This window comes from Panthera uncia, chromosome D4 (genome assembly GCF_023721935.1).
Source record: "Panthera uncia isolate 11264 chromosome D4, Puncia_PCG_1.0, whole genome shotgun sequence".
Taxonomy (NCBI): domain Eukaryota; kingdom Metazoa; phylum Chordata; class Mammalia; order Carnivora; family Felidae; genus Panthera; species Panthera uncia.
Genome location: NC_064807.1, coordinates 18,714,924 through 18,738,276, shown reverse-complemented (window position 1 = coordinate 18,738,276; position 23,353 = coordinate 18,714,924). Strand labels below are relative to the sequence as shown.

Below are 23,353 nucleotides of genomic sequence, written 5' to 3'. Positions count from 1 at the left end.
TGTGTGTGTGTGTGTGTGTGTGTGTGTGTGTGTGTGTGTGTGTGTTGAGTCTGGCAGGCCCAGGTCTCTTGTTTCAGTTGAGATTGTGGGGTTTTTTTTGTTGTTTTGTTTGAGTCTTGGGATGAGAAGTGAATCATTTACCTGCCTTTCCAACAGACCCTCCAGGCACTGAGCACACAAATGAGCCAATGTCTAACTGGATAAAAATCATTCTGTGCATTATCAGACAGTGAATGAGCGTTCATCTGTAGACATCCTCCTCTTTTTTTCTCATCCACAGAGTGTCTTTTAAAAAAAAACTGCAGATAAATAGTAAGCCTGCTCTGATATGATCTGTATCACTTTAAACATTGAAACTGACCCAGAATACTTCATGTCCCAAGCCACATGCTAAATTCCAAAACTAACCTGAAATTTCTCAAATGGTGCCCGTCACTTTGCTAATCAGTCAGTCCCATGAAGAGGTATGCACCGCCATGAGGAGAAACAGTGCTTGTTGCTATTTGATTACCCAAGTACACAGTCTCCGTTAAGATTGTTTCTTTATCTTTAATGCTGAGAGAGAAGGGTAATTCTTGTTGGAATTACTATAATCTGTGTTGTTCTTTTGAATGAGTATCACAGTCCCAGTAGATAAGAAACCCATGCATTCTTATCAAACCTCCTGCCTGCCTGGGATGCAAAGCTACGTGAGTGTTGAGGGAGGTTTATAATTCCTGTTTCCCTTCTCCAGCAGCCATGCCCCCTTCTACATCGTTTAGCAGATTTGTGTTGAACAACAACTGCCTTGCTGTTTCATACAGGGTGCTCCTCCCGTGAAGTTCAAGGAGCAAAGGCTTAACTTCACTCTCTGTGCTCCAGGGCGACACAGGTCCTTGTTTCCTCAGTGCCTGCACATCACTGTCAGGGGTAAGGGATTCTCCGGGTTAGCTCTCCCATTCGACCTTGCTGTCATCACGGTGGGTTCCTCAGAATTTTACTGTTGAACCAGACTCTCCACTCAGCGTGTTACCAGACCATCGCTAAGGTTATAACAGAAGAAATCTCGGTGATGCCGATACCAGGGGCTTTGGAGTGACCTGTCATGCCTTCAGTAGCCAGTCAGAGACTGGCTGCTAACTGAAGTCCCCGTGGGTTTCAGAATCCACAGGTTGATGTAGACTCCTGAGTGGTGTAGCTGTGCTCAATGTAGAATCTGTAGAACGGACTCCTTAACCACAAGTCCCGACGGATATCTTAAAGACAAACTTCTTGAAATAAAGGAAAGCCTCAAAGAAAAAGTTTTTACTGCTCTTCTGCTGGCCATTAGTGTTAACCAGTCTGTTGTCTTAGGGGGAGGCTGAAGAGGAAATGCATCTCGTATGGGGAGGGGAAAGCCTGTGACCTCCCGTCTTTTAAGTTCCAAGCTCGGTGTTTGTTCTGCAACACCTTGCTCCAAATATCAAGCTAAGGTGGGGACATCCTTGTTCCTGAGTTGAATCTCACGGGAGAAATTTCCAGGGCTAAATATTTATTGAGCACCTCTCATGAGCTAGGCACTGGAAGGATCTCTATGAACCATCTAGTTCGGCATCTTGTGCAATCGAGGCTAAAGAGATTTGAGTATCCAGGATTATTCAGAGTTAAGTTTCCATTAGCAATTTTAGCCAAAAGAGCTTGGCTTAGAATTCTAAAGAGGATTGAGATCCCAGATCGACTACTTTCTCATTGTTTGACCATGGGGCTCTCCAGGCCTCCGTCTGCTTAGCTGTTAAGTAGGGATAAGAACAATGCATTCTTCAGCAGTATTAGAGCTATTATAAGGTTTCAGTGACTTCCCATATATAACGTATTTAGGACAGTCTCTGACACACAGTAAATGCTATAAAAGTGAGTATTATAATGATGATGATGATGATGATGATGATGATTCCTTATCCAGGACTCTGAAAATATTCCATCTTGGAAATTTGCTCCTTACCTGGGGCTTACAGTATAAAAGCTACAACCTTAAAACACTAAAACTCTACAAATTCCCCACATTTGGAAGATATTTTAGGGCTTATTTCTTTGCAGAAGGAGCAAGTGGGGAGGGGAAACCCTGACTTCAAGATGCAACAGTCTTGATTAGATGTCAGGATAGGCTGAGGAGAGAGAGAGATGGTAAAAGGTTTCACACAGGAAATCCTGTGAAAACGCACCCATCTGAGATCTCTTAGTGTTCCTTCTCTTTCCAGCAGTCATCTTAAAGAAGAAGAGGGACTTCCCTTCAGATATTAATATTCTTATTCCGTTCTATCAAATTGCACTGGAAGCTTCTTAGGGAAATCTGACAAGAGTTCCTGTCACTGCACTTTCGAGCACTTAGTCTCGTATCCTGGCTTGTACCATTTGCTAACAGTTTCAGTGTAGATCTGAATTCCTTAGTGAGATTATAAGCTCCTTGGCAAGAAGAGCTGGTGATGCATGTTGAGAGAGCAGCTGACCACCTACATGGTTGTGTTTAGAGCAGTGGTTCTTAACAAGGCTGGCGAGAAACTTCCCCCCCCCCCCCCCCCCCCCCCCCCCCCCCCCGCCTCCCAATGTTTGGAGCCATTTGGGGGTCTCACAACTGGAGGGGTGTTACTGGCATCCCGTGAGAGAGGTTAGGGACTCTGTATGCACGGGACAGCCTCCCCCCCACCCCCAGTGAAAAATCAGCCTGCCCCAAAGGGCAGTAGTACCAAGGTTGAAAATCCTTGCTTTAGACGAACACAGAAGACCACCATTTTTCCCCTCGCCAGCTCGTTGACCGCCAGGAATTCTGAAGCTAGAGGTTCATAGGTTTGCCTTGTGTCACACCCTGTTAAAATGCCAATGCACATTAGGCTTCCCCTGACACTTCTTTATTAGGGTAATTTCATTTGCCGGCTGTCTCTTTTCCAAAGGTAGATTTTGTAAAGGTAGATGAAATACAGGAGCACAGAGAGTATTTCTGAAGGGAAAGGCTCTGGAAAGGGCTTACTAAAACCTAAAAGCAACTTAATTCATTGTTGCCAGGGACAGTCGTACCTTTTGTGGCCCCCCCTCCCCCGCAGGGGCCCCCCCGCACAACTACCTCATTGAAAACAAGAGCAAAGGGCGATTGCTCAGAGCCAGTCATTCTTAACAGAGTGACGGTCCCCTCCAGCACAGGCAGCTCCAGCTGTCACTAGCTTACACCCGCTCTTGGGCTACAGACTGTGGCAGCAAAATTGCACGGCCAGCGCTCCAGGCATCAGAACACCGCTGTCTGATCTCCCCAGGCGCTGAGCCCAGTCTGGAATGGAGTGAACATTTTCAAGTTTAGCACCTCTCCCTTCTGGATCAAGCTCAAAGAAAACCAGAAACACCCAGAAGTCTCATCAAATGTGCATTATTTATTAGTCAAATATCACAAGAGACAATGGTGTTTATTTTCTTACTCCTGGATTCCCCTTTTGAAAGTACACATTCCCCTTTTGAAAGCACACATTCCCCTTTTGAAAGCGTTTCAACAGTTACCAAGAACAATTCACTCTTCCCGGGATGTCATTGGACTTGTTGCATTATTTATCACATGTGAGCTCTTAATCAGAACCAAGAAGTTTTTTTTTTTTTTTTAAGTTTTAAGGAAATGAAGAGTTTTTCTCCAAAAAGAGAGTTATTTTCCACTTCACACTGATATCAGTTCTCTTTTACTCTAGTGAGATGTACATGAAACTCACGGTTTCTAGGCACACAGTTCAGAGGTGTTAAGAACATCCATGCTCTCGTGCAGCCATCACCGCCATCCATCTCCAGAATTTTTTCACCTTTGCAAGCTGAACTCTGAACCCATCTTCGCAACTCTGAACCCATTAAGCATTAACTCCCCACTCTGCCCTGCCCCTCCCCAAACAACCATCCTTCAACTTTCCGTCTCTGTGAACTCGACTGCTCTAGGTTCCTCGTGTAAGTGGAATCATAGAGTATTTGTCCTTTCATGACTGGTTTATTTTATTTAGCATGTCTTCGGTGTTCATCCATGTTACATTATATGTCATAATCTCCTTTCTCTTTAAGACTGAATGATATGCCTTGTAGGTGGATGCCACATTTTGTTTCCTCGTTCATCCATCAATGGACCCTTGGGTTGCTTCTTCCTTCTGGCTCTTTAAATAACACTGCTTGTGAGAATGGGTGTATAAATTCTGGTTCAAATTCCTGCTTTCTGTTCTTTTGGGCTCCTGCTTTCAGTTCTTTCTTTCACTCAGAAATAGGTTTGCTGGATTATTTGGTAATTCTGTTTTTAATTGTTTGGAGGAACTGCTTACTGTTTTTCATAGTGGCTGTACCATTTTACATCCTCACCAGCAAACAAGGGTTTGAATCTCTCCACATACTTGCCCAAAACTTTTAGTATGTTCTGGTTTTTCCCACGTGTTTTATAATGGCCATCCTAATGGATATGAAGTGATATCTCATCGCAGTTTTGATTTCCCTGATGATTAGTGACGTGGAACATGTTTTCTTGTATTTATTACCCATTTGTATGTCTTTTATGGAGAAATGTCTTCAATTCCTTTACCCCTTTCTGAATTAAGTTCTTTGTCGTTACTAAGTTGTAAGAATCATTTATGAGGTCTGGGTATGAAGCCCTTATAAGATAAATATTTGCAAATATTTTCTCCCAATCTGTAGATGATTTCAATTGCTTGAAGTCATTGCTTTTCTAGTAATACCAAATAACGGCATTCAATCACGTTAGTGGTAAAAAGATTCTCAAAAAGTCGACGATAGTTATTATGTATGACCTATGGACGTCCTTTGTTTGTTTGTTTGTTTGTTTCAATAGATAAACAATTCTAACACTTCGTAAACTGACGTTTTTATTACTCACGGCTAGTCAAGTCAGCAAAATGTCCACTAGGTGGTACTCTAACTTCGGAATAAAGCTGAAGGTAAATTCCGAAGTTGTCCTGACAAAAGACTTGTTGCTTCACAAAAATAATGGTATTTATGTGAACTTGAACACACGTATCGCATTTATAAAATGTTAGCAGTGAAGGTTAAAGTTGATCTGTTTCAACCTTCTCCCTTTAAAATTAGAAGATTGGGATCCAGTGAGTTTAAGTGACTTGCTCAAGGTCATATTGCTAGTTACTGATGGAGCCAGGCTTCCCTGCAGGTACTTAATCGAAGTCCCCATGCCGCTTCTACTTACTATTAAAGAGTCTTCCCAGAATGTCCTGGTATCCTAACGCCCCAGTTAGTGCCACTTTCTCCACGAGTAAAGAAAACTGCAGATGTGAGCACGATTGCTTCTGTGGAAGCAAAATTCCACTAATTTACCTATTAATCTTGGTAATAGGTGCTCATCACAACCAGTGCTCATCACAAGTGCTCTCCTTAGTCCCTATCGCCTGTTTCACCCATTCCCCAGCCCGGCCCCTCTGCTGACCATCAGTTTGTTCTGTACGGTTAAGAGCCTGATTTTGGTTTGTCTCTCCGTCCCCACCCCGCTGTTTTTCCCTTTGCTCGTCAAACGTGCCTTCTTGTTTGGCAGCCTAACTTTGTAGTTCTTTTTTGACCATACAATGTGGAAGTTCCTCTTTACCATTTCTCGTGGCATCGGGTGAAATCTGGGCACCAGCTAACCATTTTTAAACTTTTTGTTAACTTTCACTTTGACTGCTGTTGGTTCTAGACGTTACCAATGATATAGGAGCCTGTGATTTAAATGTAACAGAAACCCATGGGGGAGGGGAAGGAAAAAAAAAAAAAAAGAGGTTAGAGTGGGAGAGAGCCAAAGCATAAGAGACTGTTAAAAACTGAGAACAAACTGAGGGTTGATGGGGGGTGGGAGGGAGGGCAGGGTGGGTGATGGGTATTGAGGAGGGCACCTTTTGGGATGAGCACTGGGTGTTGTATGGAAACCAATTTGACAGTAAATTTCATATATTAAAAAATAAAAAAAATAAAAACATTAAAAAAAATAAAAATAAATAAAATAAAATTTTATAAAAAGAAAAAAATAAAATAAATGGAACCACTAACGAAATAAGGCTATTTGATAGCAATGTATTGCAGAAAGCACATAAATAGCATTTATGTGGAACATTTATGTAGGCTTCCCAGAGCTGCTTGAGGCGCTCAAGGCTGCTAATCATTTACAGATTTTCACACACAGTTTCTCACCTGCCTCTTCCCTAAGTCAGTTGCCGCTGCATTACCAGCATGCTTTGCTTTTCACTCTCTGTCTGTTTACAGAATCATCCCACCAGACAGGGCGTTTTCGACATTATGTTTGTACAGCTCAATAATATTCAGAGTAACAGTTTTTATTTACCCATGTAATGAATATAAATGATATCTTCACCTTTGATCTATCACAATAGCGTAATCCCTCACCAGAGTCAGAATTACCTTCCTGAAAAATACAAGTAGCAAAATCACAAAAGGCAAGATCATTGCCTCATCGAAAACAAGGGTGGGGCCAAACAATTTAAATGGCTTTACACATAGAATATTATTATCACAGCACATAATAGTTCTAGAAAGCAAAGTGAGGCAAAAAGCCTGCACCCTTGTGCAGAATAAGGATGCCCTTATTCTGTACACACGTTGCAGTCTTGAGCTTTGTTTTGCATTTTTTGTTTTGCAGTTAAAAATTTTTCCAGCCAGCTCCGTGGCTCTGTTGCCAGCCTTTTCCTTTGTTTCATTGTTCCAGGTGTTAAAAAATATCTGTGTCATTGTCTGGCCTTGCCGCAAGTTGTCCTGGGGTTAAGGGAGTGGTTTTCTGGGTTACACACTGAAGCAGGGACCATCAGTTGTGCAGCCTCTGCACTCTTCCGTAGACCCGTCTCATGGTCTGGAGTAGAGAGAGCAGTAATTATAGCCACGTCCTGCAGCTGTTGATTAGGAAACTGGACTGAACACAGCTTTTTAAATATTTGACATACAGGTAGAAAAACATATTATCTCAGAACCTATTGGCTAGGGACTATCCCATTTTTGTTTTTTGAAAAATGCCTAAGAGAGTTTACTTTTGCTAGGGTTGAACAGAAATATTTTAAAAGAGATTTTGGATTGTCGTGTTCACTCCACATCCAGATGTTTTCCAACGATGAATTGAAAAGCCAAAAAATAAAGACTCACTAAATTTTTTAAAGATATTAGAGAGCTACAAAATTATGGGGTTTTTTTGTTCTGTTCCTAATAGCATTAGGTTCAGCTCAATCTTGATAAAATTTGGGGACACCTCGGTGGCTCCATGGGTTAAGTGTCCGACTCTTGATTTTAACTCAGGTCAGGATCTCACAGTTTATGAGTTTGAGCCCCACATCGGGCTCTGCGCTGACAGTATGGAGCCTGCTTGGGATTCTCTCTCTCTGCCCCTCCCCTGCTCACTCACACTCAAGCTCTCTCTCAAAATAAACTTCAAAAAAAAAATGATAACATTTGCATGATATTGTTTTGAATGCTAAGTTTATGTTGCTAACATTGATCTACAAAGTCTGAAATGTGTATTTTCATACTTCTGTGAATTCCACAGAATTCTGCCAACAAAGTATGTCTTAAAGGTTTTGGACATATCCAAATTGTTATATATCCTAAGGACATTCTGTCAAGTCCATTTATTTTTATCTGTATTTTTATTTTAATGGGCTGTTTGTAGCTTTACAAACAGGATGATTTGTTTTTAAATTAATTACACATCAGTCCTCTGAAAGCAATTTTAGGTGTCTTTCAACGTTTAAAATATACATGTCCTTTGCTGCAACAGTTTATTTGTGCACATTTGCACAAAAACTAAAGTGCAGAGATGAGAAAAGACTGTGGAAAAACTAAATGCATGTCAAGATGACTAATTCAGAAAATTATCCAAGCCCTTTGTGTTTCATTTATTTATTTTTTAACATTTTTATTCATATTTGAGAGACAGAGAGAGACAGCGTGTGAGCAATGGAGGGATAGTGGAGAGGGAGACACAGAATCCAAAGCAGGCTCCAGGCTCTAAGCTGTCAGCACAGAGCCCGACACGGGGCTCGAACCCACGAACCATGAGATCATGACCTGAGCTGAAGTCAGACGCTTAACCAGCTGAGCCACCCAGGTGCCCAGAAAATTATCCAAGCGCTTTACAAAACATATGAACTAGATTTACCTGTGCCGACATAGCATTGTCTCAAAAGCATATTATTAAGTGAAAAAAAAAAAAAAGGAAAAGCATAGACAATGCATAAAGTATATTTCCATTTATCTAAACCTTATTTGTACATACATTCAAATTATACATATGTGCAAAACATTTTTCTGAAATAATACAGGAGTATTATACAGAAGTATGGGGCAATATTATACAGGAGTATGGGGCAGTAACATGGATCTCAGGTAGAAGGAACTTCTATTTTTCTTTGCTTATTTTTTGGTGTTAAAATTTTGTTATCATGTACATGTAATTTTCACTTTATAAATTAGCAGTTTAGTTGAGGAATTAGCACTTTGATATATAGGAGCCATTAAAACACAGATATGTCATATGGAACATTTGTCTAAATATATATCTATACTTTCTTACTATGTTTCTTGAATATACCCCTCGACGTTGTGGTCTAGAGCATTTATAATGCTGTTGGGGGCTTTTAATTCAGTTGTCGCTTTAACTCTTATATGTTAATCCTATGCTGAGTAACTTTAAGGAAAACGACATCAACAATGTATGCAAACTGTATTAGAGGAAAGGGTCATTTGAGGAAAGAATACGTTGAAAATGGGTAAAAATTAAATTCTGAAAACAAACGTAGGGCAAATGTCTTTGCATGGCCATGCACACAAATACTTAAAAATGCCCCACACCATCACCCTGCACCCGCTGGAGGGAAATACTCCTTTGTACTTAAGGTTTCCAGATAAACTTTTCTTTGACTTGGCTTAAATTGATATACGTTTAGACAGACCCCTTAATCAAGAAATATTACAGCTGGGATGATTGATATTTGTATCTTTTAGAATTTTGCTTTTAGCTTTCAGTGACATAGTTGGGTTTGGCAGGCTTAGAAAATTTCAAAGGACTTCCAATGTGCATGATTTTCTATGTTGGGGAGCTATGTGTTGATTGCTAGAAACCAAATAAGGGTTTTCTTTCTTTTTTTTAATATAAAATTTATTGTCAGATTGGTTTCCATACAACACCCAGTGCTCATCCCAACAGGTGCCCTCCTCAGTGCCCATCTCCCACTTCCCCCTCCCCCCCATCAATCCTCAGTTTATTCTCAGTTTTTAAGAGTCTCTTATGGTTTGCCTCCCTCCCTCTCTAACTTTTTTTATCCCCTTTCCCTCCCTATGGTCTTCTGTTAAGTTTCTCAGGATCCACATAAGAGTGAAAACATATGGTATCTGTCTTTCTCTGTATGACTTATTTCACTTAGCATAACACTCTCCAGTTCCATCCACGTTGCTACAAAAGGCCAGATTTCCTTCTTTCTCATTGCCACATAGTATTCCATTGTGTATATAAACCACAATTTCTTTATCCATTCATCAGTTGATGGACATTTAGGCTCATTCCATAATTTGGCTGTTGTTGAAAATGCTGCTGTAGACATTGGGGTACAAGTGCCCCTATGCATCAGCACTCCTGTATCGCTTGAGTAAATTCCTAGCAGTGCTATTGCTGGGTCATAGGGTAGATCTATTTTTAATTTTTTGAGGAACCTCCACACTGTTTTCCAGAGCGGCTGCACCAGTTTGCATTCCCACCAACAGTGCAAGAGGGTTCCCGTTTCTCCACATCCTCGACAGCATCTACAGTCTCCTGATTTGTTCATTTTAGCCACTCTGACTGGCATGAGGTGGTATCTGAGTGTGGTTTTGATTTGTATTTCCCTGATGAGGAGTGATGTTGAGCATCTTTTCACGTGCCTGTTGGCCATCTGGATGTCTTCTTTAGAGAAGTCTATTCATGTTTTCTGCCCATTTCTTCACTGGATTATTTGTTTCTCAGGTGTGGAGTTTGGTGAGTTCTTTATAGCTTTTGGATACTAGCCTTTTGTCCGATATGTCATTTGCAAATATCTTTTCCCATTCCGTTGGTTGCCTTTTAGTTTTGTTGATTGTGTCCTTTGCAGTGCAGAAGCTTTTTATCTTCATGAGGTCCCAATAGTTCATTGTGCTTTTAATTCCCTTGCCTTTGGAGATGTGTCAAGTAAGAAATTGCTGCGGCTGAGGTCAGAGAGGTTTTTCCTACTTTCTCCTCTAGGGTTTTGATGGTTTCCTGTCTCACATTCAGGTCCTTTATCCATTTTGAGTTTATTTTTGTGAATGGTGTGAGAAAGTGGTCTAGTTTCATTCTTCTGCATGTTGCTGTCCAGTTCTCCCAGCACCATTTGTTAAAGAGACTGTCTTTTTTCCACTGGATATTCTCTCCTTCTTTGTCAAAGATTAGTTGGGCCTACTTTTGTGGGTCCAATTCTGGAGTCTCTGTTCTATTCCATTGGTCTCTGTGTCTGTTTTTGTGGCAGTACCGTGCTATCTTGATGATTACAGCTTTGTAGTAGAGGCTAAAGCCTGGGATTGTGATGCCTCCCACTTTGGTCTTCTTCGAAATTACTATGGCTATTCGGGGTCTTTTGTGGTTCCATACAAATTTTAGGATTGCTCGTTCTAGCTTCGAGAAGAATGCTGGTGCAATTTTGATTGGGATTGCATTGAATGTGTAGATTGCTTTGGGTAGTATTGACATTTTAATATTTATTCTCCCAATCCATGAGCACGGAATGTTTTTCCATTTTTTTTTTCATCTTCTTCAATTTCCAAATAAGGGTTTTCAAATGTTCCCGGAGCTCGATAGTGGACTGTCGAAGTTGAAAAAACAGCTGATCTGCCAGTGGGCAGTTTGTGTGCAGATAGTGAAATTGGAGAACATTTATGTTGCTAGTGGAATCACTCAGCTATTGGAAACCGGAAGTGCAGCTATGGTTCATATGGTCCTGATACAAGTTGATACTCAAGACCCAATGAGAGCTTGATGGTGATAGCTCCTGGCTTAGTAGGAGTGGTAGAAAATATCATAGTGAGTCATTTCTCTGCTGGGAAGAACTGGGGACCTGAGCCATTAGAGCAGATACCAGGCTCTAAGTGATACAAATGTGAAAGTCAGTTTAGCGGTTCTTTTTCTCACAGAAAGTATTTATGAGCTGGAGAGGAGGCAGAAAGGGAGAGAAAAATGGCAGTGGATGTCAGAGAAATTGTGGAAAAGGGAGGAAGAGATTTTTTAACGTGGCAGAAAGTTGGTAATTATTTGCAGGTCTGGCGAAGGGTAAATATTGAGGCAGCCAGAAGTGGGAGCAATTATTGTGTGATCAGAGGTCCTTGAGGATGGTTCTTTTGCTGGTTTTAAAAAGATAAACGAGGTGTCGTTTGTAGTACTTGTGGGGACAGATTGCCTTCCGTCGGAAGACAGTTACAACAAATTTCCAGCATGTTTATGTTCTGATACAAGCAGAGCTTAACTTGAAGGTTCCATTTCACAGGAATAATTTCATGGAAAGTCTTTGCCTTTCCAAAATGTCATCAACCCCGATCGGCACCTGAACTGTCACACATGAGCTCAATCCTTTAATTTAAGGTTTCGATCCTCAGTAAACGGCACAAGCTCCAAGCGGAGATAACGAGCTGTTCTCAGGGTAAATGAAAGCTGTGGAGCAGGCTTTGACAAGGCACAGTGAAAGCAAACTTGAGGGAACAGAGTGCTTCTGTTAGGATGGGACTGGATAGGTCTCACGGGAATGAGAATGCCCATGAATCATAGAACTTCAGGGCCAGAAAGGATTTTAGTTACCCTTCTCGTTTCACAGATAAGGAAAGTTGAAGCTCAGAAATGTGCAGGGGAAACGAGGCCACCACCATTTATGTGCTCCTAATTCCCATTCCTCCTTAGAGAATTGAGTTGGCTCAGCTGCTCTTGACAAAGAGCCCTGAAATGCAGCAGCTCAAAGCGTAGACACGTTCATTCATTCCTCTTGTAAGGAAGCAATCCAGTGCTGCGGAGCAGACCTGCTCCTCCTGACGAGTCGGGAGCCCAGGCTCCTTCAAGTCCTCGCATCTGCATTCCCGAGGGCACGGTTCTCAGGCGGGCAGTTGAGCTGGGTCACTGCCATATCCGGTTTCAGTGAGCAGAGAGTGGAGGGCGACGTGGTGGCGTCACGCCTGCTCTTTTAAGGCCCAGACGTGGAGCAGAACACATCATTTTGTTCGTGTCTTATTTGGAAGGACTCAGTCACATGGTCACGTACAACTTCAAGATGCACTTGGACATGGGGTCTAGCGGGGAAGTCGTCGCTGTGGCTACAACTGTACTGTTTTTGGGAAAGGGAGAAACCCATTCGGATGGACACTGAATAGCCGCTGCCCCAGGGGCACACCAGGCTCCTGGTCAGATTACTGTCTGCAGTTACAGCTTCTCAGAATCCTGTGACCGTACCACTTGGTTTCATCCAGGTTGCAGTATGCCCTTGACATAAGTTTCCTGATTTTTGGCATACTTGGCAGGTCTTGGAATTGTCTTTCCTGTTAAGGGCTCCTGCAGTCCCCATGTCCTGTGCTGGGCACATGTATAGCAAAAAGCGTCTCTTACCTGGTTGTGACATACCCACTGCCCAGGACCATGTTGCATCTGCCATCGAGGTCCTATGACTATATCCAGGGCCGGGACTCGGGAATATAGTATGGCAGAACAAAGGGAATTCTGCAACACAGTCAGTGCTCTTCCCCCCGCCCCCACTGGGGTCATTAAAATAAAATTGTGAGGATTTGGGAATGTGTTATGAATGTTAAATGAATTAACATATAAAATGGCAATTTATTTTGCCAAGAGGTATTTTTAGGGTGACCCAGGAACTGTGGTAGATCCTCAGGATGCTCTACTTCCCCTTGTCCTTACGAAGCTCCCAGCTCAGTGGAGGAGACCCCGAAGGAAGCAGGCAGTGATGGTGCAGAGTGAGAGTAAAGCATTTCCATGGCAGTAAGTACAGGTGCTAAGGGAGCAGCAACCGAAGACGTCTAACCCTGTCGGGAGGCACACAGTGCTGAGGAAGCACACCCGGGCTGACCCCTGATGACAGGTAGGGACAAGACTGTAGGCCACCGTCCCCACAAAAACCAGTTCAGGGGGACTCTGAATGCTTTTGACTGTTTCTCCGAATATTTCATTTGGCCTCCACCTCCTCCAGTGTTATTTCCCAGCACTCTACTCATCAAGGCTTATGGGGAGAAGACTGAGATTTTGCTTTCAAGAGAAATTGTTTTCCTTGACTTTGGCCTTGTGAAATCAGTCCCAACACACAAAGAAAGGAAAGTGATTTGATAAGGATACCATTATGACAGGAGAGTTCTGGGAGATTTGGCTCTTACTGTTTGAGAGGAGGAAATTGTTGTTGCATTTGCTAAGTACACAGAGTAATTTAACATTGTTAAATATCCCACTGGCTCATGAACTTTTTAATTAATTCATGTGCATTGGTGTTTCAGGGGACAATACCCATTGCCTTTCCTATTATTTATATTCTACAATAGTCCTAGGAAGCATGCTATAGAATAATAAACGTGATCATCAGATACACACCAAATTGGTATTTGTAGACAACTCTAGGGGAAAAAAGGTCGTTTTACCTACATCGTGAGTATTGTTTAAATTCTCAGACTATACTTCCTCTCCCTGTACCTTCCCACTCCTGTCACCACGTTCCCAAGAATCATCCCAAACAGTTTTGTATTTATAATAGAGTCTGATTTCAGGCATCTTTTCATCTGTGAAAACTTATTTGCTCTCTCTAATTAAAGACAAACTTTTAATCATAGCCCTTCTCATTCTGAAAGCAATGGTATCCCCAGAACCATCCATAGGCAACGCAAGCATGACTGTTTGACAAGGGGACTGCTTATCATCTCAAAGCCAGGAGCACATGTTAGACTCTGGTAAAAGTGAATACCAAGATGTGCCTTCTGCAGCTGTCTCCTGTCTTATCTGAAAACCTTTCTCAGATATCTTTCGTGTATATATATATATAATATATTATATACGTATTATATATATTACATATATATATATATGTAACATATATATACATATATATATTACATATATAATACGTATATAATATATTATATATTATAATATATTATATATTTATACCTATGTTTGTTTTATTTATATTTTATATGTATTTACATATTTGTATAAAATATGTAAAATGTATACCTCCTCCCAGTGATCACACTGAAGAACGTCTCTCAAATATGTGTCTGAGCATTGTGACTTCAAAACTGGACTTAAATTCTCTATTACCTGTTTTTGAAAAAAAATCTTCAGTGAAAACAACTCAATTCCCATCTCTAAGAATGTTAATTTTGAAATCACCCTCAATTTAAAATCACTTGGGAGAAAGGAAGACAAAATTCGTAGGCAGGATACCTTCTGTAGAAACCCAGAAAGTTTGCACAAATACTTCCGGATTACGAGGTTGTAACAGCAGACACAGTTCCTTATAGCTGAACAAGGAAGCAAAGAGCCTTGGACTGGGTGCCAAAGGGTGAGAAAACTCCATCTACCCTTGGCGTCACCAGAAGCGCCTTGTGGGTTTTGGAGCAAGTTCTTTAACCTCTGCAGGTTGCGGTTGGGTCTGCTATAACCGGGAGATCAGGTCTGGGTGAAGTCAGTGTTGGCTTGCTGCTTATTCCTTAATGCTTGAGTGGGAGCGTAAAGCACCCATCAGATCGGTCCTGTGGAAGCTTCTCTCAGCTTGGAAGTTCCATTCAGCAAACATCTATTGAGTGTCGACTCCACCTGCCCTGTGCAATGTACTGCAACCCACCAATGAGACACTCCTTGATATACAGAGCCACTTGCTGTTAAGGCTCCAAATAAATGAGCCACTGCCACTCTTGCTTCATGTTAAATTTGTTCCAGATTTCTTTAGTATTTTTGAATGCTCCTGCCACGTTTGCTGAGGGATAGTAATCGAAATTTTGCCTGCACCATGTTTGTTTTATTCTCTGTTGGCAATTTGACTACAAAGGGACATACTTGCCAAAGTGATTAATTTGCCAATGACTACAGACTTTTTTAAATGAGGTTTTCCTCCCCGCTGTGTGCACGATAAGACTTAGACAAAGTGATTTTGTTACCCACGGCCAAGGGAAGCATTGGCACCTTTTTGATGGAGGAGTTTCTCCCATGGCCTGAACACGGGCACAGTGGACCTGCAGCCATCGTATTTCAGGACGGTGGCACCTCGTTTCAGATTCATTTTTACATTCCCCGGCCACAGTTTCTGTTAGAATTAATGTAATGTAATGTAATGGATCACTTTGGTGACCCAGTTTCTCTCTCTCTCTCTCTCTCTCTCTCTCTCTCTCTCTCTCTCTCTCTGGAGGTCTCTGTTCCTTGCCTCATTTCCTAGTTATCTTGGCAACAGTCATCAAACTGAAATTACAGAAAGTGGAAGGTCTTCCTTGTTTATCACTAAGGAGAAGGGGGAGCCGTGGACTCAGATACAGATTCTGACTCTGGGTGTCCACAGGGTACCCAGCATTGCTTCGAGTGAGGTCACTGCTCTCCACACCCCTGTATCCCCCACCCACCCCCCCCCCCCCCCCCCTACCTTTTCTCCTTACTTGTAGGCCAACCACAGTTACTCATGTCGTGTCTTTTCTGGGCTTTATGAAACCCATTCAACCATCATAAAGTGCCCATCTTAAAATCCAGGCTCACCTAGAGTTAGTTTTCAGTATGGGACTAGTTCAGGCCTACTGTACCACCAGGGAAGCCAATCAGCCCACTCTGGAATATGTCTGTTCTTTTGGCAATATCTCCAGAGAACATGTGGAGTCATTGCCAACCTGAGCAAGTCAAGGCCACAAAGAAAGCTGGACAAACTCTTCCAAAGTCAGGGGTATTGGGGGAAAAGACTGGCTATTACTGGTTGCCTTGCCTAACATGATATGGAAAACAGATGCTTAATAGCTCCCTTAATCACCTCTGATTGCTGAATTGGATTCCACTGACTCCACATGTCACATGCTATTCAGACTATGAAGGGAGAAAGGATTTGTAAAGGAATAAGAGCTTGGAAAGGCAAAGCAGTACTGGTCTCCCTTTATTAGACTCACAATTTGGTATGTATTTAAATCACTTTAGGGAGTAGCATTACCTCTAGCATTTTAGATATATGCCTGTGTTCGTCCTTGTTCAAAATGTTCACTCACCCAACAAGTATTTCCGGATCACTTGCCATGACTGAGTGATGTTTGGGTGTTGAGAGATTATAGGTGTAAGTAAGACAGAGCCTTTATCCTCCAAGAAGTTCACAATCAGGGTTTGTATCTGTCATAGTATCTACAATGTAGATCATACAGCATATATTGTATACAGTATACAGCTCTACAGTCGGTAGATCATACAGTCTATAACATTTACATGAATAAATGTAAACTCAAGGGGGGATCCATTTTCAATGGAGATAACATTTAAAAAAAAATTTTTTTAATGTTTATTTTTGAGAGAGAGAGAGAGAGAGAAACAGAACATGAGGTGAAGAGGGACAGAGAGAGACAGATGGAGACACAGAATCCAAAGCAGGATATCATTATGTCATAGATGATTGTTAGCCATGCATGATTTCAGAGATTTTTTTTTTTCCCATCTCAGTGACTGGGGAGGCTTCACCAAAGAGGTGACTCTTGGGGCACCTGGGTGGCTCAGTCAGTAAAGAGTCTGACATCAGTTCAGGTCATGATCTCACAGTTCGTGGGTTCGAGTCCCACGTTGGGCTCTCTGCTGTCAGTCTGGAGCCCACTTTGGATCCTCTGTCTCCCTCTCTCTCTGCTCCTCGCCTGTTCTCTCTCTCCCCCAATCTCTCTCTCTAAAAAATAAACATTAAAAAAATTTTTTAATTAAAAAAAACAAAGAAGAGGCGGCTTTTAAGTTGAGACTTGAAATAGGCCAATTTTCAAAAGAAGAACATAAGGATTAAAAATGCTCCAATCAGAGAATGGTGGAAATAAAGGAGAGCATTAAACCAAAAAATATAGGCATCTTCAGGGAAGGTTGAGCCACTCCCTTTGGCTGGAGGAAAGATCGAGTGCGTGGGGTCAGCCTCTATACTTGGAAATGACCCTGATTCGTTTTCTTTCTTTTTCTTAGTTGCGTGCTGACAATAACCTGGTAATTACTAATGGGATTATATTGTCACAAGAATCTTCTTATATTTAAAATGTTCTTAATAAGACCCCATCTATGTATTTGCTCATTAAGGAAAACTGCATTAGGATTACAACCACTGGGAAGAGGCAAGTTTGTTTGCTTGCTTACTTGTTTTTCATATTTTGCATTTAAGAAAAATTGTCCATAACATCCGTTCTTGATAATCCTGTGATAAATACAAGGGTCAGTATAATGGAATGTTGGCCCATGCATTAGAAATCTTTCCATATTGATGCAAAGGAATTGTGGTATTTCTTCTTTAATATTAACTTCCAGTTATAGAAGGAAAATACGTGTCGAGGTGATTTTCAATGAAGATAACTTTAAAAAAATTTTTTTAATGTTTATTATTTTTGAGACTAGGGGGGACAGAGCACGAGGTGGGAAGAGACCGGGGGTGGGGGGGTAAGGGGGAACACAGAATCCAAAGTAGGCTCCAGGCTCTGAGCTGTCAGCACAGAGCCCGACACAGGGTTCGAACTCACAATCCACGAGATCATGACCTGAGCTGAAGTCGGACACTTAACCAACTGAGCCACCCAGGCACCCCTGGAGGTAACATTTTTTAAAGATGCACTAGATGTGACTAATCAGATATCCTTTTGGCTACAGAGGCTTTTTGGCCCAATCTTGTAAAATATTTATTCGATTTGCTATATATGATTAAGGAGAAGATGGTGTACATTTATGAAGAAATACAAACTATCCACAGTATTTTTCTTCAGCACATCAAGACCTATTACTGGGTGATAGTGTCAATTTAATCGGCCTTGTTCAATGTATTTTTTTAAAAATATAAGTGGCTGGAGCAGCATAGGGAAGATACAGGGAGTAGAATAGAGTACATTGCACATAATAAGGAAAGACAGTGTTTCAGAAACTTTAATTTCGGCTCTGTGTGTTACTGGATTGCTGTGTGTGGGTTGTGATTAGTAGTTTTTTATTTTATAGAAATGCCAATTTATTTCTTTGAGCTGTGTATACAGCATAAGTGGAATTACATCAACAGCATTAGTGATTAGAGAAAAATGATCCACATTTAGCATGTCATTTATGTAAATAAATACTTGTAAGGTGCCTCTGTTCTCACCAGAAACTTCTTCCCATCCATACACATTCCTGAAACTCTTAGATAAAAGGAAAAGGAAGGATGAGAAGGACCTGCTAATATATTTAAAGCTTTCAGCCTGTTTTCTTTGCAAATGCTCTGTTGCTTGCCGAGGGGAGTTATAAAAAAGGGTACTTTGGGGTGAATGTCCAAGAGCCCTTACTTTAGGAGGGCTTATTGGCATTAGCTCATTGCTTCTGCACGGTGCAGCCTCTTCCCCCAGAAGGGGCTGGTACTTGTCTCATGATACCGTGACTGGGCTCCAAGTAGGAAGGCACCCTAGCCTGGGGGTGGGAGAGAAAATGTCAAAGTCACGTGAGTATTGAGAGCCCAGGGACAGAGTGGAAGTGAAGACCCCATGTCCTTCCCAATTACTGAGGCTGTGACATACAGAACAGAGAAGCTAGAGTGTTGGAGACAGTCACCCTTTGGAAAAGTCAGAAGCCAGGGTCCAAACAGGAGACATGCTCTTCTCTCAGATCTCCTCCTAACCCTACCCCCGGCCTATCCTCAAGAGTCACTCGATCCCTGGGCTCAACTTTTTTCAACTGGTGGAATCTGACTGTAATAACAGGAGCAGTCCTGATACAGCACCTTGGACTGGCTCAGGTTGGGGGGAGGGGTACCCGGGAGGACTTCCACCCCAATGAGCCAAAATCCACTTATTAAACACTTGTCATTTACGTTTACTTTGGAACTTACTAATTTGTCATGTGTGTGCTGTGCCACTGATTTCTGTATTCTTCTTTTAAGAGTTAAAATTTTTTTAACGTTTATATATTTATTTTGAGAGACAGTGTGTGTGCGCGTGTGCACGGGGAGGGGCAGAGACAGAGGGAGAGACAGAATCCCAAGCAGGCTCCACGCTGTGAGCACAGAGCCTGACAAAGGGCTTTAACACACAAACCATAAGAACATGACTTGAACCAAAATGAAAAGTCGGACGCCCCAGTGACTGAGCCACCCAGGTGCCCCATTTCCATATTCTTTTTGACAAGAGCAGTTGACATTTCCTCTCTAGAACTAGGGAGGGTTGGGAATTTCAACAAAGAAGCGTCAAGTAACTTTTCCCATTACCCAGTGCTTTCAAAGCTGCCCCAGGCCTAGAGTTAATGGATTTTACTACTGAGCTGGACCGTTGTTTGAGACTGACCCACTCCTGTCACCCTCCATGGTTGTTCAATGGGAGGCAATTTATGCCTCACCTTTACAGCCATGCCTACTTAAAGCATTAGGCTCTACAAAGCATTTTATACTTGTCCTTAAAAGTTAATTGGGAGTGTCAGAGGAGCATGTTCTAGGAACATCTACTTCCTTTTCCCAGAACTGGAATGAATCCTTTGATCTTTCCAGGGCATTTTAGGTGAAGCTCAGTCATTAAGTGTACTTTCACTGCCTAGGGCTCAGCTTTTCCACACCTCGAAATGACAGCTTTTTACAAAAGATGCTATTTGAAGTGCCACGGGATGTAGATTTTTAAACAGGTGAATAGCTAAGTAAGCCTGTTAAAAACAATACCTGAAAATATTGACTCTGTTAGTCAGAGTCAATAAAATGTCCGATTTCCTTTGGGTGAGGAATTTGGAGCCTAGAGAGGCAGAAGGTCTTCCCAGGAAGTGGCCTTGGGGACGAGGCTGAGAACGAAGCCTTCCTCACCACCCGTCTCCATCCCACATTGTCTTGCGTGGTGGAAACGTGAGGGATGTGCACGGATACCTTAAACGTGTTGCTTACTTTGAATGAGGATACTTAAAAAAAAAAAAAAAAATTCCTGACCAGTGGCTATCATCCAACATGGCTCAGTAGAAAAAGCAGGGCCTTGGTAGGCCGGGAAGTTCAAAATAGAGCCTCAGCTCTCTTCATCTGCACTCTGGGAAAAATGAATGCTTCATGTCACAAGGCTTTGTGAATTGGTCGAGGTAACACGTGGGCTGGCTGGTGCAGAGCTCATGCTCAGTAAATAAGTTCCAGTGCACAAGTTAGGAGCTCCATTCCTAGAGCCAAGGAAGCTGCGCCCCCGTTCCTTCTCACCTCCCATGCAGTTGTCTGGGAGGTGCTGTGGACGGGTGCATGGAGCCTTCGTGTTGCCCTGAGAATACCGAAGGTTATCTGAAAATCCAGTGCGCGGCAACCTTCCTGCCACACACCGTCCCATTCCCATCCCCGTTCTCCATCAGAATTAAGGGTCCTTGGACCCATTCCCTTCTGGCCTTGCTCATTGTGTAATGTTCACCAAAAAGGTGGTAACTAAAACCAGATTGATGTATTGCCTTAGCATGTCACGTCTCCAGCTAGAGACTTGATCTCAGAGCAATGCATTAGGGTGGTCTCTTACAATCATCTCCATACCAGTCTTAGTTTCTTCTTAGTGATCTTCTCTTGCCTTCTTCAATATGAAGTTCTTCTCCCTGACAGAATCTTCAGGACCAAGTAGGAGTTAAAAGGTTCTGGCTTTCTGTGTGACATCCGACGTCGCACCCTGCGTCATTCCCAGCAATGGACTTCCCTTTTCCTTGGATGTCTTGCCTTTTGATTATATTATAAAATTATATTTTAATAAATTATAAAACATAATTATATCTGATATAGTGTAATTATAATATATGACTATAATTATCTTTTATATATTATACCATATTACTTTTTTAATATAAAATATATTGTCAATTTTTAAAAATATATTAGTGAAATTTCATCATTTTAATAGCCAAGGTAATACATATTTATTATTAAAAATTTTAAATATTAGAAGATTCCAGAAGAGAGTAAAAATTCTTTTAGTGTTCACTCTGCCTTCTCCATCCCCCAAATGTAGGTAACTCCTGCCAGCAGTTTTTTGTGTATCTTCCCAGATCTTTATTTTTTGCACATGAAACTAGTAAATTTTTTAAGTTAATCTGTATTTTTTAAATCAAATAATGGTCTAGAAAGCTGAATAACCAAAGACTTCTAATAGTTGCCCCTTACCCCCATCTGCGGTTTCACCTTCTGTGGTTTCAGTTCCCTGAAGTCAACTACGATCCGGAGGCAGATGGTCCTCCTTCTGACACGTGGTCAGAAGGTCAGTAGTGGCCTGACGCTCTATGTCACAGTGCCTATGTCATTCACCTCCTTCCTCTCATCACATAGGCATTTAATTGCTCACGTCCTCACAAGAACAGTGCATACAGTACAGTGGAATATTTTGAGAGAGAGAAAGACCACATTCACGTAACTCTTTTGTAGTATATTGTTAGAATTGTTCTGTTTTATTATTAGTTACTGTTATTGTTAGTTATTGTTAGTTATTAGACAGTACAAGGCTCAGTACTGTCTGTGGCTTCAGACGTTCACTGTGGGCCTTGGAACATATCCCCCATGAGTAAGGTGATGGGGGGAGCTACCGTATAATTTTTTAAATAGCGCTTTCTCAACTGCCACTTCTCCACAGCCCTATTACCAGAGATACTGCCCTCAACTTTTATCTCTTGGTCTCCATTATTTTCTTCATATCTCTAAACCTTGTATTTATACTACTATATCTTGTTCTTTTATAGTGAATAAAGATTATATGTTTTTAACACTCCCACCCACTTCTTCTCCTATACTTTCAACATGGTTACATCACAGTTTTTTTATAATTCAGTGTTTACAATATGAGACAATATAAATGTAGTTCATTGATGAGCTAAGTACTAAATTGAGATTTCAGTCATTTTTTGGTCAACTCCCTCCCCCACCCCCTGCTCCAGAATTCATAATTGCCTTCTTTTCCTTTCTCTTTTTCTTTTCCTTTTCCTTTTCCTTTCCTTTCCTTTCCTTTCCTTTCCTTTTCTTTTCTTTCCTTTTCTCTTCTCTTCTCTTCTCTTCTCTTCTCTTCTCTTCTCGTGTGTATACGTGTATCACTGGCTGATTCTTTTCTAAGTCATCAACAGATCTGTGAAATTTTATAAGATACGGTCAACATATCAGATAATATATCAATTCCTTTTTTCTTTTCTTTTTTTTTTTTTTAATTGAAGCTCTCCTCCTAGAATCCCTTTGTCTTCCTTTTCTAACCAGGACTGGTGGTTCTCTTGCATCTTACATATTTGGCATCCTGGGAGCTCACTTAACTTCTTTCCTATGTTGAATTGCCTGCTTCTGGATCCAATACTGTCTTCTTTCTTGGCTTTCTTCATTATGTTACTGGAGCATAACCTCCTATAGCTTTCTGAGTAAAGGTCAAAGGGACATAGTTTTAAAATTCTATCCATGTCTAAAAATGCACATATTCTGCCCTTGAAGTTGATTGATACTTTGGCTGGGTATAGAATTCTTAGATTATAAACCATTCTGAAAACAGAATGTCTGCCATTATTTCCTTTCAAAATCCGTGGCTCCTTCAAAAATCCATGCGATCTATTTTCAATAGAAAGTTTTAGAATCTTTATTTATCCTGCATAGTCTCAAATTTAAGGAAGGATCTATTTTCACGATCTCTACCCCTGCCCTTGGAGCTGCTTAACCTAAAGATTTAGTTATAGGAAGTTTTATTATTCATTTGAAAATTTGCTGCTTTCATTTTATTTGTTTTCTCTTACTATAATTTCTTTTCTAGAAGAGAAATGGAGAAATGGAAATCTTGACTGATATTTTTTTCACTTTACTGAACTTTTCTCTAATCTTCCATTCTCTTTATTTCCCGACAAATTTCCTAGAGCTGCCCTCCAAACTTGTCTTTTTGTTTATTTGGTTTTTGGTTTTCATAACTTTTCTTTTTTGAAATTCCTAAGAGCTCTTTCTCTTCTCCAAATGTTCCCTTTTTTTTAGGTCAGTATCCTGTTTTTGTTTCAGGGATATATTTCTGAGGATTTGTTTTTGTTTTTGAAGTATTTTTAGTTTTCTGCATTGATCTCTTTCCTTGGATTTGTTTTCCTTCTCTCTCCCCACCCTACCCCTTTCCTGTTTGTTTGCTTAGGTTTGGGGCGCCTGGGTGGCGCAGTCGGTTAAGCGTCCGACTTCAGCCAGGTCACGATCTCGCGGTCCGTGAGTTCGAGCCCCGC

At 41.3% G+C, this 23,353-nt stretch overlaps 1 protein-coding gene and 1 long non-coding RNA gene across 6 annotated transcripts in view; both read left to right on the top strand.

Moving 5' to 3' along the window:
* GNAQ (G protein subunit alpha q) overlaps positions 1-23,353 on the top strand; it is a 354,951-nt gene that overhangs the window by 294,858 nt on the left and 36,740 nt on the right. The window lies entirely within an intron of this gene.
* The window catches only part of LOC125925273 (uncharacterized), a 4,536-nt gene continuing 3,572 nt past the window's right edge, over positions 22,390-23,353 (top strand). Inside the window, exon 1 of the long non-coding RNA XR_007458763.1 lies at positions 22,390-23,268. This is a non-coding gene — a long non-coding RNA (uncharacterized LOC125925273). The remainder of the gene's footprint in view (positions 23,269-23,353) is intronic.